Source organism: Paramisgurnus dabryanus, chromosome 20 (assembly GCF_030506205.2).
Source record: "Paramisgurnus dabryanus chromosome 20, PD_genome_1.1, whole genome shotgun sequence".
Classification (NCBI taxonomy): Eukaryota; Metazoa; Chordata; class Actinopteri; order Cypriniformes; family Cobitidae; genus Paramisgurnus; species Paramisgurnus dabryanus.
The window spans coordinates 19,178,956-19,202,534 of record NC_133356.1 but is presented as its reverse complement, the minus strand read 5'-3'; the positions used below and the strand labels follow the sequence as shown (position 1 = coordinate 19,202,534).

General features: G+C 37.5%; 1 protein-coding gene across 2 annotated transcripts in view; it reads left to right on the top strand.

Annotated features, from left to right (window-relative positions):
- Positions 1 to 23,579, top strand: part of ndst2a (N-deacetylase/N-sulfotransferase (heparan glucosaminyl) 2a) — a 132,829-nt gene that overhangs the window by 6,000 nt on the left and 103,250 nt on the right. For both annotated transcript variants that reach the window (XM_065296928.1, XM_073812837.1), the window contains exon 2: positions 20,544 to 20,650. The gene's annotated coding sequence lies outside the window, so the exon portion shown is untranslated. The remainder of the gene's footprint in view (positions 1 to 20,543; positions 20,651 to 23,579) is intronic.

Below are 23,579 nucleotides of genomic sequence, written 5' to 3'. Positions count from 1 at the left end.
GACGTAAGCACACAGATGCAGCGGTAACTTAATTCCAATGATCTCTCTGTAAAAGCAGATTGTGAAGATATTTTATTCTAGTTTTGATCTCGATTATTACAATCCTCTGAGTGCATGCAGCCACAGTTTTTGTCTACATTCATGAGGCGCATCCAAGCATCATGAAGGGTTTCTGCGTGTTTCTCCATGTCGCGTACAATTTGCTGGGGCAGAGCTTGTGTTGCATTAGTGCTGGGCGATAATTCGATAACGATAATTTTACCGATATAAACTTTTCCGATAAAACGATAAGGGAAGTTCGATAAGTGATCGATAATGTTTACGCACTGTGCGTAATGTTGCGCGAGCACTTCCGGATGCGGCACGCGCTCTTGGTTTACAATCACAGTGTCAGTTAGACTTGAAGGAGTGGGAGATGAGTCAAGTTATTCATTTATTAGTAGAGACCTATGATTTTCGCGATGCGGATAACGCGGACGGAATCACGAAATCCAAATGCGCGGAAACATTTTCTTGTGTGTAATGTTGGACGCGCAAACAGGGTTCGTCAAACACAGCAGACACAATAGGTGCAGTATACTGTACTTTCATTCAGCGCCCGCCTTGCGTCCGCTCAGCTTTAAAAGTATATTTACAGGACATTCACAAATTCAGGACACTGAGGAAAAGCAGCAGATCCACCACTGCAGTGAATATAGTGTTTGCGTATGTGCGCTCCCACAGCAACGTGACACTCTTGACATCCATTTATCAGCGTGTATAGCTTGTATATGTATAACACACGCATGATCACGGAACTAAGTTTTCTTTCTTGTTTAAGTGAACATAAACAGCTGTTACTCAGTATATTGAAACTTAAAGCAGTCTGTCTTGGGTCTTAAAGGGACAGTAGTCTGCTGCTTTTGTGTCAGAAATGTGTTGATTTCATAACAAATAGATTTACATTTAATACAGATGCATTAAAACAAGATTTTAGTATTTGTATTTGTCATGTTCTGAATAAAAAGTAGTTTAAAACCATTATTAACTGTCTGTTTTTTACAATTTTCATTCAGGAGCAAAAATCTGCCTTTAAATTTGACAGGAGTAAAGATTTGTTATTTATCATGATAATTATCGATATCGACTGATATGGAAAACATTTTCTCGATAATTTTTTTTGTCATATCGCCCAGCCCTATGTTGCATCAAACCATATCGATATGAACGGTATTGGCTAATTCCGCATCGCGTTGGGAAACCATATCGGTATACCGCCCATCCCTAATTTATAGACCTACTTTTTTCTTTGAGAAGGCAATTTTAAGGTCTTTTGGGCAGATGAGAAAATAAATGGATATGTGATAAAAATATAAATGTATTGAAGCATTGTGCAGTGGCATCAGAAAACAGACTATTAAAGTAGACCTTTAGATTAGTTTCAACATACTATATACTGTTTGTGTTTACCTGATGTGGAGTGTTTTTTTTTATATTTAGATTAAAATCAGCTGATGAATAAATGTTTATCATAAAGTAAAGTCCCAGCTGAAATAAATGCTGAATGCATTTAGCAGGCCAGTATTAATCAGTCTACCTGAATCCGAGAGATGGCAAGTGTGCACCTAGAATGCTTTTACCCTTCAGGTTAAAGAAATGGAAGATTGATTCAATTATCTGTAAATGTGAGATCAAAGGACTCAGAAAAACAACATTTTTTGAAGTAGCGGCGGCAGATTAGTTATTCTAATCTCTTCAGGGTTTTCTGCCTGCCGTCAAGAGCTCTTGTACACCGGGGTAGTTACAAAGAGCAGTGCTTCCACTCTTTCAAGATGAAACCGCTCTCATGTCAGCCTTTATGTTTAGCTTGAAGAGCTGATCTGTTTGTCCATCAGTTGTTGTTTTCTTTTTAATTAATTAGTCTTCTGTTTAATATAAAATATTTGTTCTTAATATGTTTTCCTGTTTGTGAAAAGTTTTCAAAAGCTTTCAAAAAGACTTTAGAGCCTCTATAAATGTTTTTGTTGTCTTATGTTTACATCAATTATAAAAGTGTGTGTATTGTAGGCTGTGTCTGCGTCTTACGTTGCAGATTTATTGCTGTGTAATTCTTAAACATTGTCTGACTCACAGAGGTTTGGGGAATCGGGCAGGAGCTTTACCACAGTCTGATATATCTGAACTGATTTGGATTCACTAAATTTGTCACTTAAATTCAAGGTCAGCTATTTCTCTAAGACGGTTCTTAAAACATTACCTCGTAAAAGAGATTGAATGCAGTGAATTGGCCGTGAACAGTGTAACATCTTGCGAGTGTAATTTGTGCTGTAATAGGCTGGATAATGTACATCCTCTGGAGTTGTTATTCCAAATGTTGAGCCTTGTTGTTGGTGAGTCATATTTTATTTTTGTTTGGGGTAAGGCCCTTTTGTCTAATCGGGTGTTGGTTTAATTCATTAGATGAGAATTAGATGGGAACAGATTCCTGTGTGACTATCGTCTATTATTACAAGACTTTCCAAAACTATCCAAACAGAAATGCATAAATTTAAGTATTTTGTCTTTTCTGTTAGACCTTTTCCAAGTCTATTTTTAAGACAAAATTATTTTATGAAAAAAGATAATTCTGGCCTTTTAAAATAATGATCTAGTAGTTTAGCCGAAGGAAAGATTGTATTGTGACTTAAAGGAGTTAAATTATAAGAAATTTTTTAAAGATGTAAAATAAATCTTTGGTGTAGAGGTCGACCGAAATGGGTTTATTTTATGGTCGAAATGAAGAAAGCAACGTGTCCGATATTTAAAATATATATTAGAGTAACTGAAAAACATATAAACAATTAGTGAAACTAAATAAACATTTATTTAGCATGTTTATGCAATATTCTTTTTTTATTTAAAAGAATGCTTATAGATTAAAGGGACACTCCACTTAAATTAATTTTCCAGCTCCCCTAGACATTAAACATTTGATTTTTACCGTTTTGGAATCCATTCAGCTGATCTCCGGGTCTAGCGGTACCACTTTTAGCATAGCTTAGCATAATACATTAAATCTGATTAGACTATTTAGCATTGCGCTCAAAAATAACCAAACAGTTTCAATATTTTTTCTACAAAAATGAATAAAAGGTATCCCGCACACTAGGGCTGGGCGGTATGACGGTATATTCCGTTACCGCGGAATAAAATGTCAGACGTAACAGATTTTTCTATTCCGTCTATTTCGCAGAATGCAAATAAGTGGGCGTGGCTAACTCTGCCCTCCAGCATGTTAGACTGAGTGTGACGGAGAAACATGTAAATAGTTCACTTATAAAAAATGAACGAGTTATTTGTGTTATTTTTATAATAAGTGCCAGTGAATCCACCGCGGGTCACGCAGCGATATTCTCTCTCTCTCTCGCTCTCTCTCTCTCGCTCTCTCTCTCTCGCTCTCTCTCTCTCGCTCTCTCTCTCTCGCTCTCTCTCTCTCTTGCTCTCTCTGTCTCTTGCTCTCTCTCTCTCTCGCTCTCTCTCTCTCGCTCGCTCTCTCGCTCTCGCTCGCTCTCTCTCGATGATGGAGTGATGTAGTTTGACGCGCCATTTGCTTATACAAACATTCATCGGAAAGATGAGAAAGATGCAAATGTAAGTCTAATAGAAAGTAAAGGGCGTCAAGACCTTAAAACAAACTTTATGATCATCACATCATAGCACCTGTCACATTTATAATATCTAGAGCTTCGTCTCTCATATACAGGTATTTATCCTGTCTGTAGGTTTTTGCATATATTTATATACCTGTTCATTTTACATATTGCATATGTTTAATGTATGCATAAATACAAAATACAATGAAGCCATACTATAGCTTCAATAGTCTATAAAATTAATAACTCTATTAAAAACAAGATTCTGTCTAATCATGACTTAGCTGTTGTTATCTTCTGGGCATTTTCACTTTAACATTATTAACTTTAAATTGCTCATATTTTAAAACTGTGGTGAGCATTTAGTTAAAAGCTATAGTGAGTGGTGTATTTCTGTACATTTTTATCATCAAAAAACAATATACCCTGAAAAACATTTATACCGTGAAATATTCCGTTCCGTAAAATAAAATGACTCATTCCGTGAAATAGATTTTTGGTCATTCTGCCCACCCCTACCGCACACTATTAGCTGGCAAAAGATGAAAATATTTATTACAGCGACGTTTTGATCACAAGATCTTCATCAAGCATACACACATGGTTGCAGTTCCACTGTGTTATTTAAAAACGGTAGTGCATTGACCAATCACATGAAACAATAATCACAGGCCAGTCACAGTGTTGGACCTTCAGTGACATTCTATTTAAAACGTTTAAGACTTTTCTGTAGTTGCATCTAGGGTTGCCGCGGTGACAGAATTTTCCCACCGGTTAATCGGCGCGTCACAAAGCCGGTGATCCCGGTTTCACCGTGTGGGAGGGGCTTATAAATGCGCATTCAGATGTGCACATTTTACTTTCACTTTTGAATTACGCAACTGTTTAAATGCAGTGCTTGGGTACGCTGCGTTAAATCGCGTATGAATTTGCATGCAATGTGAGTGCAACAGCTGGTTTAATTAAGTGCTTGAGTCAATGTGGGCAGGTAATTCTCACAGAACCTGCCAGTCCCAAGCAGAGCAACCGGCTACTTCTCCATAAAGCGCGGCTTGAATGATGGGTTTATTATTTTTCTTGATGAAAAACACAACAACAAAAATGATCTCGCTTATATTAAACATCATATATGTATATTATAACAAAAACGAGTAAGCACGCGGCTTCTGTCATCATCTGGTCAGTCAGCTCGTCTCGCAAACTCTGACAGAAATAAATGAAATCTGACACCTGCTGCTCTGTGACGTGATGCGCGTTCAGCTCCGCTAAATTCAGACAACAGACACATTCAGTTGTAAGTGTTTGCTCTCTCTAACGAAACTAAATGATTTAATTACACGAAAATATCAAAACGACGGTGAAAGACGGTGTCGCGGTGGGCAAGTGATCTAACCGGTGAGAGGCTGAAGCACCGGTTATCACCGTTTCACCGACTATCGCGGCAAGCCTAGTTGCATCATGTACTAAGACTGACGGAAAATTAAAATTCAAGTTTTAAATAGGAAAAATATTGAAACTCTTTGGTTATTTTTGAGCGTGATGATAAATTGTCTATTATGAAGCCATTTGCTCTCGGGTTGCTCTTGCATTCCTTTGGTGTTGTGCGCCAACCGGTCTGTGGGTTGCTGCGTTGGCTCGAGTGTATTTACCTTGGAACACAATACTAATGCGCTAACATGACCCAACCGAAGAATCTATCAGCCAAACGGAAAGATTTATCGGCCGAGGCAGAAAAAAATGGTCAAATATCGGCGGATAAATCTGCCTCGGCAATATATCGGCCAACATCTACTTTGGTGTCCCCAAAGTGCATACACTATGTGAATGATAGTGGTTTGTTGAAATTAAATCAATTGCGCTGTCAATTATTTTTTCTTTCTCTCTGCACTAAATGGCAGAGCCTTGCAGATTTAAGGGGTGGTAGTATTGTAATTGGACTTGCTGCTTGTGTCCTAAAACAGGTAAAATCTGAATAATCTAATTTTTCACATGCTTGCAGATAGGGGTGGCACGGTCCATGAAAAAAATCCGAACCGTTCGGTTCGCTTGTCTCGGTTCGGAGCGCGTGTGTACCGCACGGTTCAACGGTTCATGGCATGCGCAATGTAGTCTCATGCCCTGTATGTGACCTCAGATAGCGTGTTTCCCTTTCGCGCGAAAGAAGAGGTGACTCGTTTGGAGTATAAGTACTGCAGGTTATATTACGTGTAGAAATGGCAAGTGGGAGAGAAAAGGAAGTCTGCCCGCAGTTGGAGGATGCGCCAGCGTCGTATAAGTTTGGTGTGTGGAAACATATTTTTATTTCATGTTACTTATGATGTGAGAAAAAGTGGCGTCTGCGCCTAATGTCTATATTATATGCCCGGTGCGTAACTCCAAGGGAAATGAATAGAATGGTAAGAAAGAGACCGCACTCAGGGACTGAATCAAATACAAAAACTGTATTAAAATACCGAATCGTGTTCACAGGCCATAACAAACACAAAGACAAACGTTTCGAAAGTTGTGACACTGATGATGGGCTAAGCCCGAAACGTTTGTCTTTGTGTTTGTTATGGCCTGTGAACACGATTCGGTATTTTAATACAGTTTTTGTATTTGATTCAGTCCCTGAGTGCGGTCTCTTTCTTACCATTCTATGTTACTTATGATGACAGCGGAATAAAACAACAGATTGAACTGCAGTCTATGGGTTGAATATTCTCCAACAGCCACAGGAGATCGCCTTCTCTCCGACCATTTATCTGAGGTACTGAACACAATGTTTTACGTCTTTTCATATTCAGCGCTATTTTTAGCCTTTCATTGATAAAATTAAAGCGGCTGATTTCCGCGTAGTTTCATTTTGCTAGCGTGTGAAAGTTGCGCGATCTTATTTCAGAAATTGCCCCTCAAAGTAATCAGGACAGAAGTGGTCAAAAGTGGACAAAAGAGACGGATTAAAATATTACAGGTGCAAAGGTTATGTTTCTCTCTCGTCCACATAAACTCTCAGTATTAAAGCAGCCTCTCAGTGATAAATCTAAGAGCTACACTGAAGTTGGCATTTTAATAAATGCAAGTTATCTTTGTGTGCTAAAAATGCACATAAAGTTTATGTAGATGGCAATACACATTCTCTTTTTTGCCAATTAAATGAAAAGCATGTTGAAATCATCAATGTCTTCTCTCTTGCTCTATCAAAATCTCATCTGGCTTTCCTCAGAGATGGTCCAATGTGCTTAAAGTCAAATTCAGTTTGTGCATGATTACATGATATAACTTTTTTAATGATGTATCCTAAATTATGGATAATTAATACATTAATAAGATAATACATTTCTGGCGTGTGAAAAATTTAAAGAAAAAATAACAACAAGAACCGTACTGAACCGTGAACCGTGACCATAGAACCGTGATACGAACCGAACCGAGGGTTTTGTGAACCGTGCCACCCCTACTTGCAGAGAATAGTTTACCAAAACTAAGTTAGTTGGTGGTTCTTTTTCACATTTTCTTAGTTGATAGAAGCACTGGGGACCCAATTATAGCACTTAAACATGGAAAAAGTCTGATTTTCAATGCTATGACCCTTAAAGTTTACTTCACTTAGGTAATTTAAATAAATAATGCTAAAATTTGAAGCTTGATTATTTGTTTATCATCTAGCTTATTACCCTGAATAACTTTTTTTTTTTACTTAACTACATTTTGCAATCAAGCAAAACTATTTAAGCATTAGCAGAAGATTACATGACCATGATAACAGATAGTGTATGCTTATGGACTCTGGATGATTAAAGGGAATTAGTTTACTGTCATCAATAAATAAATGCAATGTTATTTAATTTCCTTCCAGAAAGTAATGCAGTCTTTGTGGCTTTTCTTTCTGTTGGAGTATGTGTGGCTGCCGATGACTTAATTTTCCACACTTTATTTCTATAAGCCTTCATTTGATTACAGATAATGTTTCAAACATTAAATCAATAGCTCTGCACTTTCCTGACTGCTAAGATATAGACCGCAACTTAGCATGCACTCAGCATGTTGGGATGGTCATCTCTTTAAAATAATAAACCAGTATAAGCTTTTTAAAAGAGAGCAATCAATAGGCATTCGTCTCACATATTTAGAATTGCACGAGCTCTTGGGAGATACAGTACTGTGGTGGTGTTGAACAGTCGGTATTCTTATTGACCGGTAGATAAACATGACCACACAGAAGATGGCCATGTTTGGTGGAATTTATCTTGGTTAGTTCTTGCTTCAGAGCCTTTTAACATTATATCGTGTTATGCAGAGTCATGATGGTCTATGGACTTGCATTGCATTGCTGTTTAAAACTTAGGTGTGCTTAAACTGTTACAACTAGGGATGGGCATCATTTACATTTTATCAATACTGATACGAAACTGTTATCGATACTACTATAATTTGAAGCAAAAAGACGTGAAAAGTTTTAGAGAGAGAGAGAGAGAGAGAGGGAGAGATTTACTGTACATATTTCCTGTATGTTTTCTTTGTATTTTAATAAAAAGAGTGAAAAGTAAATATGGATGGGCATTAAAAGTTTAGTACAACAACAAAGCTGGTTTGGGTGGCCTAAGACTATGTATGTTAATGTTTCAAAAAATAGTGTTGTCGACCTCAATGACCCTTTTTAAGTGATTTGCAGTGCAGCAGTTACAGTGCAGTACACCTGTAGCAATCTTGACTAAATTACTTTTCTCAGTGGTATAACACTCAAGAAAAGCGTGAATTTTGTAGCTTTCTAACAACACTATTAAATGCATCTGCTTTACGTCAGAATGTGTTAAAGAACATTTCTTGGCAAATCTTGACAATAGTGATTTGATTATTCAAACAGCTTGAATAATTTACAACATTTTTTGTTTAGTATAGAGCATTAGATGACTTTACAAGGTCAAATAAAATGATTTCTTTGTATTTCTGAGAAATTTATTTGGCAGATTTTTTATTTGGCCTATACATTTTCTCAATATAGCCATCAGTTTAAACGGAATGACAACTCTGTCAGCAAACTTTTGTTGTAATTGTAACAAAAAATCCAGGAATATTTTTCCCACATTGGTTGACTTTGAAGGGCTAAAGGTTGAACTCACCAAAGACTAAAATCAGTTTTGTGATATTCGTAACGACAGCTGGAGGCAGCATTCTGTTTGTATCAGGCGTTTTAAAGCAGCACGTTCCCACGCTGTAAACAAGATGGACTGCTAACAAAAACACTGCATAAAACTTGTTAGTGAAGACAATGGAGACTGCAGGTTTTTTATGCAGGGGCCAGACTAACTTTTTTCACTAGGAGCACAGTAGCCCCCAACTGAAAATTTTTGGGGCACAGACCGTAAATCAACATGCTAACCAAATATTCACATTTCTACTAATTTCCACTGTATTACTAATAAATACTTTGATAATAGATGCAGAAAGTACAACGTGCTGTTTCAATAGGGTGACAATACGTACCATTCTTCCCGGACGCATCCCGTCCAGGATTTTGTGTTCGTCTTCCGTAAGTCGTATTTGTCGACCGCATATGTCATAGAGAATTATTATTATTATTACAGAAAAGCAACCGTTACATTTTAAGGTAAGAATGAAACTACGATTGTATATCTTATGTTTTTAACTGAATGGCGTATGCGGTCAACAAATACGACTTCCGGAAGACGCACCGAAATCCTGGATGGGATGCGTCCGGGAAGAATGGCACGTATGGTCACCCTAGTTTCAAATTCAGTGTCACATCACAAAAAAAATTTACTGGTCGCACATGTGCAACTGGATATAAAATTCAATGGCACACTCTCAAATTTTGGTGGCAAAATGCATCCATTTGGTGGCCCTCTGGAGCCCTGTTATGTATTATCTTTTCTGGTTACTTAAAAATACATATCGTAGACATTTTGTCCCTGAACTACTTCACCGTTTGAGATTTGTCTGGATGTCCCTGGAACATATGCTTTTTTTATTGGCATGTATTTTTTTCTAGTTTTTATTGTTGTTTATATGTCTATTTGGTGTTTTTAATATGCTTTAAGACAAACCATGTGCAAATTCATCATTCAACACCATTAGTATTTTCTCATAAAATTGGAGTTTCATAACCGCAGTTTGAAATCGTTCCCTACATCACTGTTTCCCAACCACTGTGCCGTGACCACTTGTTTGGTGTGCCGCGGAAAAATAACACTGTCACAGTGTTTGAAAAAGCGCTCAAATCTAGCTCAGTGTTTCCTCTAGGATTTTTTTCAGCTGTGGCGGCAGGGGGCGCCCATGATGATTATAAATGTAAAAAAAAAAATTAATGTAGAATATAGGCTACAGTAAACTAACATGTATTTTTTTATAATTTTCACGCTGTCATTTACTTTTCCTTATATTTATAGCATATTGCTTTTCTATGTTTGATCTAAACTGTATTTTCTTAAAAAAACGTTACACAGCTACGTACGTAGTTCGGATATTTCATTGTAGTTTTAATGTAGTGTGCATTGCAAGTTCGTCCTCGTGTTTAGCGTACAGAGCTGTTACAAAGTCATGCAGTCCTGTTTGATAATCCGCACCGCTGTGATTGACAGAACAACCGACCAGTTATCCGACATCAGCAGCAATTTTATTTCACACCCGTACCATTTGACATAAAGACTGTGACCCCGAGCCGGTCACACCGCAAATCGCGCAGTTAAATATAAACCTTTACCGGTCTTCAGACAGATCTTAAACACAAATAAGCACGAGTCATTTAAAAACGATTCGAATTTTGGTCTTGGATGTTAGACCCGCATTTAATCTTGTCTATTGAGTCCCGACCTGCATCTACAACACAAATGACACGCGAATAGCCTATTACACCCGTTAGATCAAATATTATGCGGTTCACCCGCGGGTACCCCGACCCTGCTGTTTCGTCTGAAAACAGATAAAACAGTCTCACCGTCTGCCTCAAGTTTCTATTACCAACGTTCTTCTCTTCCACGGGAATAATGTAAGTTTCCTTACAAACAGATTCGACTATTAATGTCTTGCAGTCGCATATAAGTAGTATTCAGTATTTAGCCTTTTGTTTTTGGACAAATATCTTATTTAATGTGAAACTTTGTGAGTGTCGATCTAAAGCACAGACGATTGACTGACAGCTGAGCGCTCAGCAGCGCGCTGCGCTTATAGCCTATACTGAATAACTAATGGCCAGATAAGTTGATAATATGAGTACAGTGATTCCAAATGAATGTCCAAAAAACTCGTAATATGTTAAATCAAAAGTTTAATTATGTCTTTTCTCGCAGCCCTGCGCTGTGTTGGTGTAGATATGCGCCGGTGAACATCATATGCGTGATGACCTTGCAGCTTAAATCACCCTAAATTTATAGTCATAAAGATAAAAGTAAAACAACATTCGCAACTTCAAATGATGTTTTTTTATTTTGTAAACTCACAATAAGGAGAAAACCTTGTGCTTATTTATAATCATTAAAAAACATGACGTGCTTTCTGCTGGTTTGGTTTTAGAGCGCGTCACAAAAAAAGAACAGAAACTCAAATACTTTTTTATTCGTTTTGTCAATTTAATAATTATTTAAGTGCAACATATTTCGTATAGGCTTATTTATTTTATTATTATTTCTCAAAACAGAAACGTAGCTTAATAATCCTCTGTTGATTTAAATCTATTTGTGCATGAAACTAAACCCATGGAGGAAATTATGATATTTTAGGAGATTTATTTATAAATGAGTGAACAACGCAAATCCAGAAAGGAATTTATTTCAAGACAGCCAGTCTCGCAGTAGCTTTTTTGCGAGCTCCCGGTGTGGGTTTTGTCTAGAAGGGATACAGCAAATGCCGAAAAGTTACGGATTAGATTTGGAGGTAGGATTATTAGGATGAAAACAGCGGTTCTGGCTAAATTAGATACAAAAACATCCTACAATCGTGTGAAATTTTGTGTTTAGAGTTGGGTTTGGTTAAAGGATTAGGATAAAACAGTGCTCATCCAACGAGATTTCGTTTGCTGTATCCCTTCTATCCACAACCGCAGGCGTGGCGGGGATGTTTTATGAGTGGCGGGCCGCCACGGTTGAATGTATATAGCGGAAACACTGTAGCTACCAGGTTGCTGAGTTGGTCACAGCTGCATGTGTCGCTGTCATCAATTCTAGTCAGGATAATATTTGTGTTCATCAAAACAAGATTACACATTAAATGTAAATACTACATGTAATACAGTATAATATTCCAGTTTAACAAGTCATTTAAGCATTGCAATACAGGTTTGTGCAGATCTGTTAATGCTTATTGTGACAGTGGTGTGCCGTATGTTTTTTTTTACTAATCAAAACACATCACATCAACACAGTTGAACGAGTGGATCAGATGGTCTAAGCCGATCCAATACTACTCCGATAACCAAACATGATCTGTTAATGAGCCCCATTCGCTTCTATAGTATTGTCTTTTCCTCCTACTATTGCTGTGAATGAGGCTCATGATCGGTTTGGTTACAAAAACTCCTCAAAATATCTTCCTTCGTGTTCATCAAAGCAAAGGAATGTATACAGGTTTGTTACAACATGAGAGTGTGAAAATAATGGCAGACTTTTCATTTTTGGGTTAACTATCCCTTTTACTTAAACAGTGAGCATCCCTTATGCATATCAGGGATTGCATTATTTAGCAAGTTATTGCATATGGCATTTTTCTTGGGTCGTGCAGCTATATAATCTAGCACAAACAGGGGGGCCATGAGATGGTGCCAGGGGGGCCCCAGTTTTATGATTTTATAAAATGCATTCATTTATCATGAATTCTGTGTAATTAAACCTAAAATAAATAAGGCTACTAACCAAAAGCACTACTTTGTATAACATAATGTTTTTTTTATTAAAATGTTGAGTTTTAGAACTGTTTTTTGTCATACATTTTCTTTGGGGGGGGGGCACACACTGAAAAAGTTTGAGAACCACTGATCTAGCATGTTTTTCTGACCATATCTGACCTTTCACCAATGGTAGTTAGTGTTCATAGTTTTTTGAACACATGTTTTAATGACAACCCATTTAAGTGGAATAAAGAGGCATGCGTGAACAATCTTCCCCTGGCTGTTGATAAATGTGTTCTCTCCAGTGCTATTTAAAGTATTTCTTAATTAAGTAAACAGACTTTAATTATTCAGGTGAAGTGTAATAAATAACAAAGACATAAATTAGCAAGCAGCTACTGTTTTTTTCCCCCTTGTCAGTATTGTTTATTTCAATGGTTTAATAGTGTTTCTGTCGAGATTATTAGTGGACGTGTTTACTGCAAAGTTGTATAGATCGGAATCCCAGACAGTAAACTGATTATAATTGGTTTTGTCGTCTTTTGTCACACCGTGTTGTGCCGTTTGCGTCTGGAATAGACACGGTGTTAGTTCCGAACTTTTGACAACTTTAGTTTTGATCCATTAGTGCCTCATGTTGTTGTCAGATAATTATGAAGAGCTCCTTGTTTGGATTACAGTGCTCCCTAATGGTTCAGTTCTTCATTTTAGATTTAGTTTCTTTAGTGATTTTGCAACAGTTTGTCTTATCCAAGAAGTGGTTTTTTTTAGAAGTGATGGCCAGATAAGCTTCCATGAACTTAACCATGATGTCCACAAGCAGGGACAGAATTTAAAATGTCTCCCTCTGCTTTCCCCTTGCATCGTCTGTTCTTCCCCTTTCTGTCCATCTCTGTTTTGTTCTCTGGTGCTTCTGTTTTGTAGTCCATGTCCTAGCGGAGTCTTTTGGCTGATCAGTCTTTGTTTCAGTCTGAATGAGCGCAGTGTGGAGGCAGGCTGGCGGATAAACAAGTTTCAAGCAAGCAGTCACAGCTCGCTCTCCTACTTAATCTCTCTCGCTCGCTCTCTTTCTCCCTCGCAGTGCACCACAGGAGGGAGAAACACATGATGAGCTTCTCTGCTTACCGGCCTCTTCCTCTCTGTTGAGCTGCATGCATGTTTTATTACGCTGTCATCAGAGCCACAAACACAAGATTTTGTGTACGAGAATTAGATGCTCCTCTGAGAAATCCTCGCGTCTGTCTGTGGTTAAACACTACAGGTTTTAATTTCAATTTGTTTCAGTTTTATCAGTGTCCATCCTCATACTCTGTTGTAGAGGTCTTCTCAGGTCCAAAAACTGTACCAGACCCAAAATGACCCGAATATTTTTTTACCCAAAGCTGCATAAATCCTTTTTTAATTTTTTTTTAATAAAGACCCAACCCGAGTGGGTGATTCTCGCGAAATTAGACTTATGCCGTCTCATGAATCATTTTGAAAAAAAAAGTAAATGCAAAGTGAAAGTATCAAAATGAGAAGCAGTTACAAACATCTCTTCATGTACTATTTTGCACATAATTTCAAATGACATCATACGAAACCAATTTTGTTGTTTTTTCACATTTATGGGGAAAATTTTCATTACCACAACGTGTCCATGACTGGTTTTGGGTTCTTTGACAAGGAAAATTTATAATTAAAAAATCTAAAATTTTGTCTGTCTTAGAACTTTCTAGTTCTCATTACCGAAACATGAGTTTGTAAATGCATATATTTAATGTAATATCATGTTGCGGTAATGATAATTTTTTATAATGATAATCTAAAAAAATGTTATAATTCTATAAAAATTCTGATGCTGGACGCCTTCTTAGTCTGGATTTCGTGAGAATCACCAGAGTCCAACCTAAAACAGTGGCTTTTTTTTACTCGACTGGACCTGAATGTAAACGTTGTTGGCCTCGTTACCAATTTGGTCCACTGCTCTATTTATTTTACTTCGTTATCTGATGTCAACACCAAGGTAACCGCACAAATGAACATTTAAAATTGATTGCCAGGTAGGGCTGCACGATTAATCGTTTTTAAACCGAAATCGCGATGTGAATGGGTGTGATTTTCGAATCGCAAGAGCTGCGATTATTTCAATTCAAAACTATCAAATATAACAATCATCTAGTACGCAGTTTTTGACAGTTCACTTCATGCGCATTTTACGTTTGATGCAGTTTAAACCAATAGAGTGCATTAACACTGAGGTGCTGACTACACGTCAGATAACACCATTAGGAAAACATGAGCGAGCAGCAGTTCAACTCCTCAACAAAGTGTACGGCCATATGATTTCCGCGATTGCGGAAAACACGAACAGAATCGCGAAATGGATACAAATGGAATTAACTGCACAACGCGGAATGTCATGAAGTTGGCAGATTTTGGATTCAGTCATTTTAAAAACCCATTATAACTCCTTAACCGGCAAAGTAAAGGACAGAAATACGCGAAAACATTTCCGTTTTGTGTAATGTTGGACTTAAAGAAAGGTGTATATACGTCCGTTTCTCGTCATGCATCGCAAACAATGACAAGCGCCTCATCAGACTATAAGCAGGTTTCATTAAAGCCCGGAACACACAAGACGAAAGAGGTACAGTATAGTTTCTTGCACGCGCACATCTGCACCGCTTTGAATATTTACAGGCACGAGGGTTCATGAAGCGCGCACACAGAGAGCAGTCAGCACACGCGTGATCACTAAACTTAAGTTTTCTTTCTTATCTAAGTGAACATAAACAGCTGGATGTTTATCAGTACATTAAAGCAGAGCGGTTTTAAAGCTGCCTTGTGTCTTAAAGTGACAGACAGTAACCTGGTGCTTTCTGTGTCAGAAATGTTTATTACACACCAAAAATTAAAATCACTCCTTAATCTTAACTGAACAAGCTTCTGCAGCTCCACATTTAAAATCCTACAGTGAGGACTGTGCAGTGTTTTATTTGTATTTTTTGCTTATGTTAAATCATAGATTCTAATAACTAATATATTTACATTTATTACAGATGCCTGAAAAGTAAAACAAGATGAGTATAGTCTTATGATTAAAAGAAAAAACTAAACATTTGCTTGTCAGAAGCATTGTTGTAGTGACAACCAAAATACATTGGCCTATATGTTATTTTAAATAAAACTTTCAATACATTTTTGTTAAATTGTATTTTAATGTTCTTAGATTAAAACAAAAAAGTTTGTCTGCAGAAGAGCAAAGTCCTGCAGACAACTTGGTACAATGTTTAAAAGGTTTTAAATCAACAGTAGCACAGCATCTTTCTTTGGTGCTATTAAAACCACCACAACAAACCTGGATGTAGCTCTTTTATTATATACTTATGAAACGCACTTTAAATCGCGAATCGCAATTTTGAAAAAAAAAAAAAAAAATCGCAATTAGATTTTTTTTCTCCAAATCGTGCAGCCCTATTGCCAGGTGTGTGTCAACAAAAATTAATCTACCGCCAGCCACGTGATGTCACAAGCGCTATTGGTAAACAGGGGAGGGGTTCGATGCACCCACACGAGAGAGTTCGGGTCGTCTTGGGCTCGTTCGGCAAAAACACATTCATTTTAAATTACCCGATGCCGCCATTATTATACCCGACCCTGTCTAAGGCACACGTGAAACTTTTAGGCCCAAACCCACTCGGGTAAGACCTCTACTGTGTTGCTTAAGCCAATGCCATCTCATGCTCAGCACATCTTTCAGTATTATAGTTTTGGGCAGATTTGTGCTTGTTGTTTTGGAGCATTTGGAGTCAATTGGCAGACTGAGAGACGCTAAATTGGCAAATGACAAGATATTGCCTCAGTGCTTCTTGACAGAATAAACTGCTCATTGCAAAAACAATCATTATGTCAGAGAGCAACAGTTGTAATCCATGAACATGGTTGACTGTTTAAAGACCCTTATCGCTCAAGGATGAAACATTTGCTTTGTCCATTATAGGCAGAGATTTGACATTCATTTTGACATAGTTATTGTGCTGTTGAAAGACAACAAAGGGAACAGATATTGATCTCTTTGTTACTTAGAGTCAGTAAAAAATAGCATTAGCAACCCATTTTACTGCCGTAATGTGACATGTTGAACATCCTGTTTCTGAAACAAGAAAAAATGTAGGGCAGGATAAAATGGCCTCAGTATAAAGGGATAAAGGCTTATGAAAGCATACCAACTATATGAGGGCTAAACATGGGGATAAAAGCTTATTATTTTAATGTGAATGATTTATCAGTAGGCCTACAGCGTAACTAACCTTTAAAAAAAGCAATTGGGCCCATGTTAAATTTATTTTTGTCTTGACTTTTTAAAGTTGCAATCAGTTTTAGCGGTGAGACTGTTAATTGCAACCATAGTAAAGCTTTGCTAGCCTCCCCAGGACAAACACGTCATCGTCTGGGGCAACATGGAGACGAAACGTGCTCGGTAGAATAATTTGTCCATTTAGGGCTACTGTAGAAACATGACACTGACTTCCATGTAAGGGGACCTGCCGTTATATGTAGATAAAAACAGCTCATTCTAAGGTAATAAAAACATTTACGTTTATTATGTAAGGTCTTTACACAACACTGAAAACATCGTTTTTGTATATAATATTGCATTTATATTAGGGATGCGCCGATACCGATTTAAACAAACAACTTCTGGCCGATACCGATATTAAACACTTGTATACAATTAGAGATGCTCCGATCAGCATTTTTGGGGACGATTACAGATCACCAAGATCATGATCGCCGATCAGTGCCGATCACAGAATGGCAGTGGAATGGGAATCTTTTATCTATAATCTAGCAGAGTTTGCACCATTTGTAGAAATGAAACTAACTATAAATTGGGTATAGACCGTTTCAGCAGTAACAATATAAACAAGCGGCTGTCACGGTCCGCACGTAACTTCCGGTAAACTCCGCTAAGAATAAATAACAACAAAGTTCTTTAAACGTAGTTTATTTATATAACAAGCAAAAAAACAACACATAGATTACCTAGGAAACCAAAACATTTGTTATTTTTGACGAGGCATTCGTTCATGAGATCAGTTTAGCAGCTAGTCAGACCATTAAAAAAACGAAACCGGAAGTAAGGTTCGGATCCAGACGTGTATCACGTGCGTCCAATGAAACCGTCTATATTATTGTTTTAATAGAGAATCAAATAAATAAGCACAACAAATATTTCTTCTTGCAAAGAGAAATGTAATATGCCTTTAAAAAGGTTTATGTCTGTTAATAGTAATTCAAACAAAACACTTCAAAGTCTTTACTGTATGAATTAAATATACACGCATTCGTATGAAGTACAACAGTTCTTCACTGATTAGCAGAGAGTAATTTTATTGAGAGATGAATTAGGATACTGTAGCTTTAAGACGTGGGAGAGATCGTTCTCTTCACGTGCACTGATGACCGGCTGCTGTGTATGCATGCGGCGGGTGTCCGCAAACAAGAGCAGCTGTGAGGAAAATGGAAGTTTAAACCTTCAAAACTTTAAAACGAATGCAAGTAATAAACTTTCTGCATGAGGATGCAATTGTCCGCGATAGATATGTGTTGTATACGCTGTTTGATAGGGATGTGAATACGCATCGCGCTGAGGACCGGAGCTCGTCCTCATGGAAAATACGCAAATCTCTGTCAAGGCAGAGAGAGAAATCCAAATCTGCACGTCTCACATGAGCAACGGGTAACAAAATGCTCGCACTGTCTAAAATGGTCTCTAATTGCAGCCTCATCAGGAACGCTATGATGACAAAAGTAAACAGAAAGATCGGCTCATGAGATCGGCAAATTTAGCGAGTGCCGATCACGTTATTTAATGCCGTTATCGGCCGATTACGATCGGCGTCCGATCGATCGGAGCATCCCTATATACAATACTATACAGTTGGTCTATTAGCTAGTTTATTTCTGCATCAAATTATTTTTACTGAACATGGATTGGATCTAATTAACATTCAACTGACCAACATAATAAGAGAGGCACTAATTTAGCAAAAAAATATAATAAGACTGCATGATAACCTTCAAGGGTGGTTTTTGCCATTTAGCATTTATTTTATTAACAACATTAACTCATTTTTTTTACATATAATGGATTTCTTTATGCAGTTAATTAATAAACAATCGGTATCAGCCTTTCTCGTGCTATTGCCGATATGCCGATGGTTTCAAATTCATAAAAAATCGGAGATACATCGGTGAATCACTAATTTATATCAATAGATCCTCCTAAATTTGTTTGACACATTGTACCTTTAAAGAAATGTTTCCATTGTTTAACTTTGGCTACCAAACACAATCTGTTTGTCAGTCTTGCATTACATGAGCAGTTCAGGTGTTCCAATTCCTAAAACAGGGATTATTGTTGGCACTTTGGCTCCTGCATTAAAGCACACTTAATTAGAGCCATGTAAACAAATGGGACTTGGACTCCTATAGAAATGCAGAGTGTTCATTGAACAAGAGTCTAATTTGTGTGTGCATGCATGCACATAGTGAGGTAAGAAGGTGAACAGGGAACACGATTTAGACTTGGGGCTTTTGGCATGATTTACATTTACAGATTGTGCACCTGTAGAGTCGACCGTTCTCTGATGTTGAGAGTAGAAACATGCGTTTCCAAATTTAATGAGGTCTTGTTATTAAAGATTCAAAGTTGCAACTGTGTAACAAAAAAATTCTGTTTCACTTGTTTAATATCAGATTGATTGGTGTTTTAGTGCTGTTTTGATGTGTTACTTGCTTTATGAATCTCTTCGTTTGGATTAATTAAAATCAATAGAAACTCTTCATCCCAGATGTTTCTCACACTTAAAGACTGACTGATTGATGGGAAAGTCTAAATAACTTAAGTCCAGAAATTGTATTATCATAAAGGATTGGAATGCATTTCGTTGTTTACGTGCCGTCTCAAACCAAGTAGCTCGGTGTTCCTTGAACATCTTCCAAAATCTGATTATGAAGGATAGGAATTCAGCGAACTGTTTGACAATGTCAGTATGATTTAAAAAATAGATGTTGTTCTTGAAATGAAGGCTGTGGAGGAGCATAAAGGCACTGTTTTTGCATTTGTGTGAAAAACAGTATTCACACTTTGGTTGGCTTGGGCTCTTTTTTTCATACAGTCCTTTCCAAACATGAGAAGATTTACTTCTGTGAGAAATGGACAGTATTTTTGAATGCCTGTCTATTTTCATGAAAACAACACTGTATGTCACAGCAATGAGTGGAGATGTGTAAAATTGTTGGGTGAACTGTCCCTTTACTTACAAAAAGACTTGATTAATTTGAACCTTTCAAGTCTAATGGCTCTTTTCTACTGATGCTATGACTTGGCACGGCAGCTTGCTTTACTTTGGCTCGATTTGCTTTTCCAGTCCAGTTTAATACCACTTTAAAGTGGGTGGAATTCTAGACTTATTGTTATAGTTGCACCGCCTTTACTGCAGTGACATCATCGTAAACGCACCACAAACAAACACACAACACAGAAGCAATGGATCATAATGATGGAATTGTGTTCCTGATTCTCGATGATGTTTCTTACCGCAAATAATAGAAAAGAGAGTTTGGGAACTCTTACAACAAAGCACAGACGACATTATTTGGTTTGCTTGACTGCGCATAAAAAATCTTTAATTTAGCAATGTGGCTAGTGACGATTCTCTGACCAATCAGTGATCTGCAGTGTTTACACATCATCTATATGGCTCAATTGGAACCTCAACCGAAGTGGTACTAAAAAAAATAGGTGCTAGGTACTGGGTACATAGGGAAAACTTTCTAAAAGAGCTTGGGAAATATTTATTCATGATGAGTCTTCTATGCCATTGTTCAAACATTACATTTATGATTTTGTTCTTAGCGCTTCACTTATTACATAAGTGGCAATTTCCAGGACGGGCAACTAAAACACATCTTGCATCCTAAACGTGAGGAAAACTTCATGCAACAGTCTTGATAATGCCGATTTTTAAAACCTGCTTAGTTTATTATATAGATACAATAGATTGACATGTTAAGGATGTTCTGACCAATAAAATCTAACAAACATTTTTTTGTTTTAACAGGTTGCTCCCCTGACTGCTTAAGAATGGAGACTTTCCATCTTCTCTCTCAGCCCCTTCATTTGCCAACCCATGCTGATCCTTTATCATTGTGAGGAATTAAATATCAGGTGGGTTTTTGATCTCTCAGAAGGAATATATATCGGATTTGTTATGTGGGTTATTGTTCGACATTGTACCGTACATCTATGAGCTGATATGTGCCTACCTGCCTTGCAGAAATCCCTGCTTTGTAGTTGAGAATTAATCTTGGTTTCACATTTGATTTCATTTGGATCTGGTGTGTGAGGATATAAGACTACGACTTCAACATAGTTGAAAGTGAAGTGCATGTCTCCAAGGCACCAAACGTATATGAAATCTTCAAACATTGTTGTCATGCCACCTTCTGAATATGGCAGGGAGACTCAATGCATGAAGCTGGATTGTTCTGGAGGAAGAAAGACATTGCATGCATGGACCATCAAAGCATTAATCCTCTATATTGGAGTATGTCGTGTCTGTGCTACCAAATGGTTCTTTTGTCACTTCAACTTACTGTGAGATCAGTCAGTTACTGGCTGTCCTATTAGCCAGCAGGGTGCCACCATGGAAAACGTTCCTCTTTTTAATCCAAACTATGCTTGCTGCTGTTTCGCGGCAAAGATTTTTAGTAGCATTTTTAGTACAGTTTCCACCTTTTTAATATAACAAAAACATGACTCTATATCCTGTAGTGAATAGTTCTGTGAAGACCCTGTTTCCCTCCTGCTATTCATGTATGTTTTGCTTGTCAGCTGTGTCCTGGCAGGCTGCACAGAATGAGTTTATTCAGCAGATCATCTGTTTGACGTCTGCGCAGCTGTCACAGGCGTGACATAAAGGCAGAGGTGTGACTCCGACCAACCATTTATACTGTATATGAGCCTGGATGACTTAAAGCTGAAGTCTTGTTTTATTTGATTAAAGGTCAGGCTGTCATCAAAACAATTCTTTGTGCATTTTCAAAGGACATCAAATATGAATGGTGTCTTTAAAAATGGAGCATAGATATTAACATTAGAGTTTAAGTGTCGCTTGCTTATAGCTATCTTTGGTTTGATCTTTAATTTGAACTGCACAACCACACAAGCATATGTTTGCATAAGTAAATGCATGAATGTATGCAGAAATAAAGGTGCATTCAGAGACTTTTGAGGTTACAGGTTTCAAATGCTCTGAAATAAGTTCAAGGGAAATTCAAAGTCTGTTTGAGATTTAAGCTCTTATACTAATTGTTGATTACCCGACACTGCAAGGAGGAGATTGGTTTTTCTTATTTAAAAATACATTTATTCCCCACTACCTTATTTCTAATCTCAGTAGGAAGTCCGTCTGTACCGGCCTTTATGCCAGCAGGTGTGCCGTCTGTGTGTGTGGATGTTGGTGCAGCGTGTTTTTATACTTTGCAGAATAATAGACTTCCATTGATTTCGTTATCCATTCTTTTCAACATATGAGGGAAAATAAGATTAAATGGGTGGCACTCGATGTCAAAAGGAAACATAAGGGCTTCCCCGAACATCCCCTCTTTCTGTTGTGAGTCACACACTGGGGTCTGTCACATTTGCCCCTATGCAATCTGTCTCCCTGCCTTTGAAAAACTGTGTTTTTCAGCTAACAGGCTTTTCCATTCTGTTATCCTTTTTATTTGCAGCCAGCAGTTTGTTCCTCCCAGAGGTTTTGGGGTTTGGAGTTTGTTTTCCCTGGCCGGATAGCAGTCTGGGTTTCTAGCTTGTTTAATAACTACAGAATGGATTACAATGCCAATGCAAAGTTCACCGCAGCCCTATAAATTATATAAGCTCAGTATCTGTGCTGGAATTGAAAAATTGCTCATCAGTGGTAATCTGATTGATTGGTTGTTTTAGACACAGAGAAAAACTAAGGTGAAGCAGAAAAAATATTTGTTTATGAACAAATACATAACTTAAAGTGTGCAGTGTTAGCATTACTTAGCTAATTTTGGTACCTGACCTGAATGAAAATGTGCTGCCATTCAATGAAATGCATTGATTTCTGATCAACAAATAACCAATTTGACGCTTTCGTTCAGTACCTTATCTATAAATTAAAGGGTACATTTCACAATCCTTTTTTTAAATGTCAAAAATCGTTTGTGTCCCCAGACTGTGAAGTTTTAGCTCAAAATACCACATAGATCATTTGTGGTGTGAGCAAAAATGTGCCGTTTTTGGGTGTATCCTTTTAAATGCAAATGAGCTGATCTCTGCCCTAAATGGCAGTGCCGTGGTTGAATAGTGCAGATTAAGGGGCAGTATTATCCCCTTCTGACATCACAAGGGGAGCCAAATTTCAGTGACCTATTTTTCACATGCTTGCAGAGAATGGTTTACCAAAACTAAGTTACTGGGTTGACCTTATTCACATTTTCTAGGTTTATAGAAGTATGGGGACCCAATTTTAGCACTTAGAAATGGAAAAAGTCAGATTTTTATAATATTTCCGCAATAAAGGTTCAACGTATTTCTGTGTAAAGTAGTGCAGATGATTCACAGAAAACTTCCCTTTAAAGTTCCCCTGTGGTCGATTAATTTTATCACTTAAACTCATCTTTGAGCATCATAATAACACAAAGTTTATCCTGTGACAGTAATTTTCTCACGCTTTAAAAAGGCTTCAATGTAACTACTCTACACCTTACTTCATCTATAAATATGCAAATTAGTACTGACCCCCACTCTTTTGCACCACCTCGAACCATAGATATATATGTGAATAGATGTTACATTCTGCAGTTTCAGACACATAACTGCTATTCTGGTTTCACACAATGCATACGTGAAATGCGCTTTCGCAGCGTACTTTTTTTTAGCTCTAATGTTAACAAGTTAGAGCATTCACACTGCATGTGTGAGCATCACAGACGTAGAGCTGAGGATGTCTATCCGGCATACATGTATATGGCTCGAACTACTGATCCACTCATTCGTTGTGACAAGCTAAGCAATATCACGTTTATAATACCGGGTGGATTGCCTGATGAGATGCGCAAGATAA